Source organism: Penaeus japonicus, unplaced genomic scaffold (assembly GCF_977035675.1).
Source record: "Penaeus japonicus unplaced genomic scaffold, GWHDUDI00000001_assembly GWHDUDI00001449, whole genome shotgun sequence".
In the NCBI taxonomy this organism is placed as follows: domain Eukaryota; kingdom Metazoa; phylum Arthropoda; class Malacostraca; order Decapoda; family Penaeidae; genus Penaeus; species Penaeus japonicus.
In genome coordinates, this window is record NW_028235851.1 from 5,001 (window position 1) to 15,904 (window position 10,904).

The window sequence follows — 10,904 nt, forward strand, 5'->3', positions numbered from 1 at the left end:
TATTATAATGATTTTTTATACTCATCGTCAATCAATTTGATCGTACAGTTAATATTACAAGCACATTATCAGTTATTATTTTATACATAATAATAATTCTTATCATTTTTTATATATATTTCCATTATCAAAAAAAAAAAAAAATGAATAAAGAAACAAAAAATTAAAGAAATCCATATAATCATGATTATCATTATAGCTATCATTTTTATCATTGTTATATTTGTTGCAATTATTTTCATCGAGTTGTCACAAAACTATACTTTCACATAGATCCAACCTTGAAGTCGCGCATCTTCATACTGTGTGGGCGTGGCCAACGTATGGCTGGAGTATATAAAGTCGGTCACAGTATATGGCTAACAGTAGACACTACTTTCGTTTCCTCTGTCTGTCTCAATATGGCTCTTACATTGGTAGGTTTTGATAACATGACGGGTTAAAACCGTTTAAATGCCCCCGAGTTTAAAATAATGAACTTTGCAAAATGTTTGTTTTAATTTAGTGCCATTTTCCCTTTCAGTCGGTCGTTCTGGCATGCGCCGGAGTCGTTCTGGGCTCCGTCCATCCCCCTGCATATGGCCATCACCCACAGCCCGCCTACGGTCATCATGCGCCTGCTTACGGTCATCAGCCTGCCTACAAACACAATTACTGTGACCCAACTGTTGCCCCCGCCTGCGCTGCCAACTCCACTCTCTCGTACTGCTTGGAAGACGCTGAGTATCCCGAGTACGAGATCAAGGGTGCCATCAGTGCCGATCAGCTCTTCGCCAAGAAGTACGCTGACATCGCCGACCAGTCTGCTGATGACCTGGTAGACATGGTCAGCAAGGAGCAGGAAGAGGCCTTCGACTACTCTTACTACACTGGGGCTTCCACTGGGGACTCTCCTTACGATGCCACTCACTGGGCTGGTCCTGAAGGCTACATTTGTCCCTCACAAGTGGTGTATGCCATGCCCAAACGTGCCCAGAATGTGGAGGGCAAGTGGCGTGTCATTGTCAACGACGTTCACTATTACAGCCAGACTGCCCGCCTGGAGACTTGTCTGTTCCCAGAGGCTTTTTAGGGCCCCCTTTTGCCGCGCCCTTGCTCCTTGCTACCAGAGCCACTGCACCCAGAAGTCAGTGTACCAGCGACTCCTCTCCTACGACCCATGTGACCCCTACAAGGGTCTCTTCATCGACATCTACAAGATGCCATCGGCCTGTTCCTGCCATCTTCCCGCCTAAGAAGCCACAAGAGTCCTTAGCCACGAAGGAAGAACCGACAATCCCTGTAAGCCTGCCCCTTAAAGCGGGGGAGAAGACCCGAGGTGACTGGAGAACTGCTTTCTTCACGCATTAACACTAGTCATGCCAGGAACTCCAGGGACGCTCCCACCGTTGCTCTCTCTTTCCCCTTCCTATCACACAATTACGTGACAGGTTCGACAAGCCCATTGTAATATTTTTATGAATAAATTAATGATTCATAATATTTCACATTATATAATACTCCTAAATAAAAAGAACGCGATCTACAATTGTGAATCTATCTATTCATCTATCTGTCTATCTAATTGAATATATATATATTATATATCCATATATATGTAGATACATATGCACATATACGTAATTATATCGATATATATACATATTTATGTATATGTATACAAATAAATACATATGTATACATGTGTATATACATATTTACATATACCTATGTATATGTATATGTATATATCCACATATATATGTACATATGTAAATATATATGTATACATATGTAGTATATATATACATATATGTGTGTGTGTGTATTTGTGTACAAACACACACACACATATATATATATATGCATATGCATAAATATATGTATATATATACTTATTTGTATACTTGTATATATGTATTACATATATGTATACATATTTATGTATATATGTGTATACATATAGATATAAGTACTATATATATATATATATATAGATAAGTATATGTTATATATAGATAGATAGATATATATTATATATATGAAAGAATAGCTAGTTAGGATAGATATATAGATAGTAGATAGATAGATAGCTAACATTTAGTAATATATGTATATATATACACAAATCAACACACACATATATATGTATATATATATATATACATGTATATACATATGTACAATTGTACATATATATATAAATATATATATATGTATATATACATATATATCTATATAAATACATACATACATACAGACATGTGTTTATATATAAATATTTAGGCATATGTATATATACATATGTATGTATTTATATTCATACACACACACACAGACATATATATATATATATATATATATATATATATATATATATATATATATATATATATATATATATATATATATATATACATATATGTATACACACACATATATATACATATATATACCTATATGTATATATATCTGACCCTGCAGAATTAGATTCATCTTTTAATCCAAGGGAAACTGGTATATCACAGTTATGAATAGTGAACTGCTATTACTGTGACTTGCATGTCTGTTTGAGGTACCTGAAGGAGAATTAAGGGAAGTTTGGTGATCCAGTATAAGTCGTACATATTGACGAATCATGCTATGCCCACAAAGTTAACAGCCATAGAAGGTGTGGTCCACTCTAGGCAGTGTGTCTTTGGTTTAGTAGATACCTGTGTGAATCTTGCAATTGGCAATATGGGTTATGGGATCACCCATCATAGAAAAAGGAATCACAGCACAATCTGCTTGAATCGATTAAAGCACAAGATTTTTAGTAGGGGTCAATTTAAGAACAGCACACAGCAAAGTCACATCAATTAAGCATTGTTTTTTTTATAATCCTGAGGAAGATAGATATTCAAAATATAAGAACGAATATTTATTTTCATATATCTTGTGAGGTTGGAGGGACTCTAATGTCCTTTTCTATAAATCATCATTTCTGTAGATATCATCACAGCAAGATGACTAGAGAACTGCTTTCTTCACGTACTTCACGTCTTTCAAGCGATGGTGTCTTAATTCGCTTTAAATTTTCTCTCCCTCTTAATGTGGCATGAGATGAGTGGTTTGGTGACTAATGGTCGATGGTGTAGGCGCCCAAGAGACAAGCACAGCTGGCGGGAAGCTTGAAGGTCTCGATGGCGAAGGGAATACTGATCATAGAGTCGTAGACAAGGAAACGGTGGTAGATGGACTTCTGCAGACACTTGGACTCGTACACTCACACCAGAGGACATGCATCGCCGGAAGTCAGACATTCTTCGATGCGTGTAGTCTGAGTAAGAGTCTGATAATGGGCATCGATGGTATTGACAATGACACGGAACGCCATTTGCCCTCGGTGTTCTGGGCACGAAGGGCCTCACGTAAGCGGTCTCTGATGGGCACAAGTAAGTTTCCTCTTCCAGGTGTCTGGTCGCTCCACAGACAACTCGGTGTTGAGTTCGGCTACATCAGCATAGAGGGAGAGGACCTTCTCGTAGTGGTACTCGGCTGCGTGTTTGATCTCGTAGGTGGGATAGTCAGCGTCCTCCAGGCACCATGCTTTGGTTGTGTTGGCAGCACATGCTGGCACAGCAGGCTCGTGTTCATCTTATAGGATGGCTGTGGGTGATATGCGGGAGCAGGGTGGTAGGAGGGCTGTGAGTTGTAGGTCGGTTGATGGTGTATGAAGGTCGTGCGTGGTGAGAGTGAGTATGGTATAATGAGAGGAGCCGTGGTGGCTGACAGCAGGAGCACCGCCGAGACTGATGCTGACGTGTGAGCTCTGATCGGCTGAGAACTACGACCACAAAAGAAAGCGAAATCTGTAATAACAGATACAATGAATTTTACGGGCATATGGAATAGGCACTTAACATTATATACTTTATACTTTTGTGCTCAGATCACCCACCCGTATACAGAATACATATATTCTATAATTGGTTGTGTTTATAAAACAAGCTAGTTGTGTTGATTATAAATATAAATAATATAAAATAATAAATATAATTTATATATGTGTGTTTTGTGTGGTGTAGTTGGTGTTGTTATGTACTTTAAGTGTGCGTGTATTCACATACACAAACCACATTTAGACGAACATCAGATATTTTTACTAAAAATGAAAAAATTGAATAATCTTTAAAACAATAATAGTCTTTACCAAAAAATATAAAAAAAAAAAAAAAAAAAACTAAATTAATGAAGACATACCATGTCGAAAGCCATCTTCACCAGCTCTCCTGCCTTCCGAACGTACAAGTGATAAGAATTCCTTTATATAAGGAGCTGTGCCCCCCCCCCCTCCCTATTACCTCAACGTAATAACTGAACGGTGATTTTTTTTTCATTGTTATTATTTTCGCTTAACTTTTTTCTCTTTATTTATTTATTTTTTCATTTTTTTGTTTATTTTTATTTTTCATTTTTTTATTTTTTTAGATATTTGGAATCTTGGAAGCGAATACGAGTGCTGAATAAAGATCAAAATTTTAGTGATAATAATGAGAATAATAACAGCATTTCAGATAATCATTATTTACGGTGAAAGGTATCGTTGAGGCAGGTATCCCTCTCTCGCAAAGATCAGTCTGTCCTGTGAAAATGTTTACCAAGTGCATCAAAGTATTTTTGAATACAATTATCCAAATTATTTGTGAAAATATATGAAACCATAGAGATCCATTAGTATATATGTATATATATATATATATATATATATATATATATATATATATATGTATATATGTATATATATATATATATATAAACATAATATACATATATATATCATAAAAATATAAACATATATGTATATATGTATATATATGTGTACTATATGCTATAAAGTAAATATACATACATGTCCTGTGTGTGTATGCTATGTGTGTGTTTTTGTGTGTGTGTATGTCTGTGTATGAATTATATATAAATTTAATATAAATATATATATATATATATATATATAATATATATATATATTATATATGTGTTGGTGTGTGTGTGTGTGTGTGTGTTGTGTGGTTTGTGAGTGGTGTGTGTGTGTGTTGGTGTGTGTGGAGTGTGTTGTCAGAGAGATGTGTGTGTGTGTGTGTGTAGTGTGTCCTATGTATGCATAAATAATATATAGCATATATACTTATATATAATATATATATATGTTATAGATATAATATATAAATATATATAGTAAGTGTTATATATGTAGTACTTAATATATATACTATACATATATATATATATATATATTATAATACTAAGATATATTATAATATAAGTAGTATATATCTATATATATAGTATAATATTATAAGGAGAGATAGAGATGAGGAGAGAGAGAGGTATATATATAGTTATAGTACATATATATATAGATATATATATATAATATAATATATAATAGTATTAGTATATTAATATATTATACAGTATATAGTATTATTATACATGCTGGTCGCCTAGAAGCCCACTGATCATTGCGATCATGTCATGACAGGCGCCCTTGCGAAGATCTCGCATTAGATGCTCACTCATAATTTTATCCTCGAGACAGTGACTGATCTTGACAGTGACTCAGACCTTGTTTCGATGATCACTAAAGAGTTTGGTTTTGTTATTTCGACTCTTTAAAGGGTTTGTAGGGGTAGCTACGGTTGAAGAGTATAAATAGACCGTGGACTAAGTAGTGAAGGAGGTTGACGACAGGTCTGGTCGTGGCGGCGAGCCGGTTGTGGTATACGATATTATAAGTCTATATTGAAAGTTTGCCCTGATTTTATGTCTTATATTATGTATATATATTAGTTCTATGTTATCATTATTAACATTGAATTGTTCTTGGAATGAAGTGGGCTCAAGAATTATGCGGAGTTATTGAGAATTTATGCTCTAATTAATCCGGTGATGGTGTAAATATAATTTATATACAAACATTTGAATAAGTGACTTAAAACTCCTACTTATTACCTAATTTAATATTACATGCTGTACTTACACTGATAAACAAATTATTATTGTCTTAATTAAATCTAAAAGGAACGAAATGATAAGGAATAAGAGATATGAATAGATCGTAAAAAAAATGGTAGCAAGTACAGTGAGGTTTAGAACGTCAGTGATTTGCAACAAAGTTAGAAAATAAGGACATCTTATATACAAATGTATATTGAAGAAATATAATCGTAATCTAAAAAAAACCAAAAAAGGGTAATTACTCTTTCGATCATAAATTTACATCAAATTTTTTTTACTTAAAATTGGGGGTTTCCCTTTTTGCCCCTGTTGGAACCAAAAAACCCATGTCATTGCTAAAGGAAAAAAAAGCTACGTAACAATATATTAAAATATATATTTAAAAAATTATATTTATATATATAATATAATGTATATTTCATATACATTTTATATTGTGTGTAATTTATATGAAATATACGTATAAACATATTTATATAATATAATATTTTTTATATAAAATAAAATAAATAAATATAATTTTTTATATATTTTAATTTTATAAGTTTGTGTGTGGGTGTGTAATATTTATGTAGGGATAAAATATATTTTTATTTATATGTAATAAACAAATAAATTTTAAATAAAATGTAAATATATTTATGTATATATATAATATATATAAATATTTAAGTGTGTTGTAAAATAAGGTTTTTTTTCTATAAAAAACACACATAAAAGATATAAATATTTAAAATAGGGAAAAATTTTTAAAAGGAAAATAAAGTATATACATTTTTATATATATAAATATATATATTTTTATATATTTAAAATATAAAAAAAAGTATTTTAGATATTTTTTAAGTAAATATGAAATTATAAAAAAAAAGATATAATTTTTTACATATATACTTTTATATTAAAATATATTATAATATTATACAAGCAATATTGTGTGTGTGTGTGGTTTGTGTTGGGTGTGTGGTGGGGATTTTATATGTTTAAATATATATAAAAACATATAAAAAATATATATAATATATTTATATTTTTTATAATATTAAAATATATAAATTTAAACACCCTGTTTCATTCCACTGCAGGACGTAGGCCCTCAAAAGGATTTTGTTCCGGTTTCCCCCACCTCTTGGCCCTAAATTTATTTTTTGTGGGGGGTTTTACAGAACAATTAATTTTGTGTATATTTCCATTAGCCCCCCGAAGTAAAGTTCCCTTCCCCCAGGGAACAACTTTACCAGCCGGATTTTTGATCGCTCGAACGCAGATCCTTCGTTCATTTCACAGTCTAAAAGTCTCTCTCCCTTAATCCTCCCCCGCCCTCTTTAATATTTTATTTTAAAAATAAAAATTTTAAATAATAATATATATAAGATATTTTAAAAAAAAGGGTTTTATGTTGTATGGGATAGTATTTGTGTGGAAAGTAATTTATAATATTATACATTCCCTTTTTATATAATTTATAATATAGAATAATAAGTATAATTTTATATAAAATTCATTTTGATTTGTTTACATAACGAAATAATATTTGATGTAATAACTAAATTGAATAAAAATACATTTTTTATATTTGTTATGTATGAATAAATATATATATACATATATTTTAATTTTTATTAAATTAAAATATATATATATATAAATTTTTATATATATATATATAAGTTTTGTATGTAATTTTTTTTTACAACAACACAAATGCATATATATCAATATATTGGGAGTGTATCATATAATTTTTGGGTACATTTTATATATAATGTTTTATATATGTTTTAAATTCCCCCCTAGATAGAAAAAAACGAATATATAGATAAATTTGGGCAAATTTTCGATCGTATTCTTTTCATCGAGGAGTAATTTTTTCATGGAAAATTTCGAAATTTAAAAATTTATTTCATAAAAAATTTCAATGGCTTTTTTCGAAACTATAGTAATTTTTTGTTTTTAAAGGGAAAAAAAAGAAGGGGAACAAAGGGGGGGGCGTCCCCGGGGGTTTTTCCTTGGGTTTACTGTGTCGGTAAGGGGAAGAAACAGGTTCCCAGTCACCCGGTTTTCTCCCCCCTTTAAGGGTGGGGGTTTTCAGGGATTTTCGGTTTTTCCCTCGTGGGTTTAAAGGGCTCTCTGTGGGGTTCTTTGACGGGGAGATGGCAGGAAAAGGCAGAAAGGCATCTTGTAGTGTCGATGAAGAGCCCTTGAGGGGGGCCACATGGGTCGGTTTGGAAGGAGGGCGCCCGGGAAAAAACCCGGGCTTTCTGGTGCAGTGGCTCTTGGGGACCCAAGGGGTAAGGGGGCGGGAAAACAGCCCTTGGGGGAAAAAAAGCTCCAGCGGGGAGTCTGGGGTGAAAAAGTGAACGTCGTTTACAAAGACACGCCAAATTCCCTCCCCATTCTGGGGACGTTTTTGGGGTTTGGGATACACCACTTTTTGAGGGGCAAAAGTAGGCCCGAGGACCAGGCCCCGTGAGTGGGATCGTAAGGGGAGTTCCCCCCGGGGGAAAACCCCGTGTATAAGAGGGAGTCGAAGGGCCCCTTCCTGCTCCTTGGTTACCCTGTCACCAGGGGCATCGCAACGGTCGGCGATGTCAGGGGGTACTTCTTGGCGAAGAGGTGGATCGGGACTGATGGCACCCCTTTATCTCGTACTTTTCGGGATACCAGGTCTTCCAAACAAAATACGAAGAGTGGAGTTGGCAGCGAAAGGGGGGGAAAAGGGGGGTCACGTAATTGTGGGTTTAGGGAGGGGTTTACCGTAAGCAGGGGCATGGGGGTTTACCGTAGGCGGGCTTGGGTGATGGCCAAACAGGGGGGGTGGACGGGGCCGAAAGACTCCGGCCCTGCCCGAAAAGCCGACTGAAAAGAAAATGTTTAATCAAAGTAAAACCCAAAAATTTTGCGAAGTTTAAAAATTTTAAAAAAGGGGATTTAAACGGGCAAAAGAAATATTTGCATGAAAATTAAAAAAAGGAATTTAAAACCCTATTTTTTAAAAAAATCTGTCAAAAAATGATTCCGTTGAGTTTCCTACCAATATGGAACTTTTTGCGAGCAGCAGATACGAGAAAAGGGTTTTTCCCACTCATTTGAAAGGTTTTTTATACTTTCCCAAAAACATTTGGGCCCCCCCCCCACACAGGGACGAAAATGCGCGAGTCCAAGGGGGGAAAAATTTGAAAGTGAAAACAAGTGTTTTTCCCGATTTTTGCCTTCCCCCATTAAATTCCCCCTTCAACCGATATAAAAAAATCGGGATAGTGCAGTAACAAAAAAATAATTTCTTTTCAAAAAATTTTTAAACAATAATTTAAGAGTAAAATAATATAAAAAAAAAATATCAAAACAAATAAACATAATTTTAAAAAAAAAAGAGTGAGGGAAACCAATTTCGATTTTCCCTATTAATTTTTCTTTTTTGGTTTTAAAACTATCGATTTGAGAACAAAAATTTTAACGTTTCACAGGGATGACTAACCAAACGATCGCGATCGAAAGGGCATTTTGAGTTTTTCTTTAGGGACACAAGTAAAAAGACTATGGACATAACCCCCCTTTTACTGGGGGGATGGGCCGCGCCCTATTTTTTTTCAAAAGAAGGGAGATTTAGTCGTGCTTGTTGTCTCAATATATTTTTCTACAAAATTTTATTTTGTCTTTTTTCCCCTCTGTCTGGGTCGAATCCCCCTGTATGAAAAAAGATGGGTACGGGAATTTATCTATGTTAAAAAAAAGGAAAAAAAGACTCGCGCCTACCATAAATTATTGGGGTTTTAAAATTGGAAGTCATGGTATTTTTTAATTAAAAGCATTAAACCCTTTACGGAGCAATTTTATACGGGGTAAGGTTTGCTATTAAATAAAAATAGGAAGGCGTTACCCTAAAATTAGGGTTAGTAGAATTTGGGATAGGGGTGACTGTAGTAAAATAAAATTACATTTCACAAAAAATTAAGAGTTTTTTCGGCATGGCAAGTCATTTTATTTTCTTTTGAATTGGGTTTTATAGGTCAAAGGGAGTTTCTGAAACCGTTTTTGATTCACTTTTTAAACAGTTGCGGTCGGTTGTTTTTACCCGCTTTTCGACTCCCGGGCAGGGAAATGTGCCCATCATGTCGCCGAAAATAAAATAAACCCGTTTCAAAATTTCAAAAAAGGTGTGTGATATAATTTTTCCTTTTTCCATCAGTTTTTCTTTTTTTAATATCTGCCTTATTTAGATTTTTATAACGAAAAACAAATCAGATTAACATGATACCAATAATTTTTTCATTTTGCCGAAAATTTTCCCTGGAAAAAATGAAAGAGAATTATATAAAAAATATTATATATAAAATTATATAATTATATATATATATATATAATATAGATATAACCATATTGCCTTTCTATCAAAATTTTGTATATATACATGTATATATACATGTAATATAAAATACATACATACATAAATACATCATAAAAACATATATAATAAAGTAAGATATAAAAATATTATAAATTTTATAATATATATTTTAAAATAAATTTTATATATAATAATATATATTTAAACCTCGAAAATTTCGTTTTGCATGTATAAATATAATTTTTCAAAAATAAAATGTATTATTTATATATAAATGGGATATATATGTTAAAATTTATATATTTTATAATATAAAATATATATATATATTTTATATTGTTATACAAATACACTAAACACCCCACAACAGATAAAAAAAAACAAAAAACTACACACACACACACAACACACACACAATATAAAAATTAATTAAAATATAAAAATTATATAATTAAAATATAAATATAAATAATTTTATTAAATAAAAATACATACCTATATTTTTTCACACACATATATAAAATGTATAAAAAATATATAATAAATTTATATTTTTATATTTTATATATATATA

The 10,904-nt window shown here is 32.4% G+C and overlaps 1 pseudogene across 1 annotated transcript; it reads left to right on the forward strand.

The window, feature by feature from the left end:
- Positions 1-367: 367 nt before the first annotated feature.
- Positions 368-1,287, forward strand: LOC147466379 (uncharacterized; annotated as a pseudogene). Its single transcript, XR_015190902.1, has 2 exons — positions 368-416; positions 524-1,287. The product of XR_015190902.1 is annotated as an uncharacterized LOC147466379 (transcript).
- Positions 1,288-10,904: the final 9,617 nt, after the last annotated feature.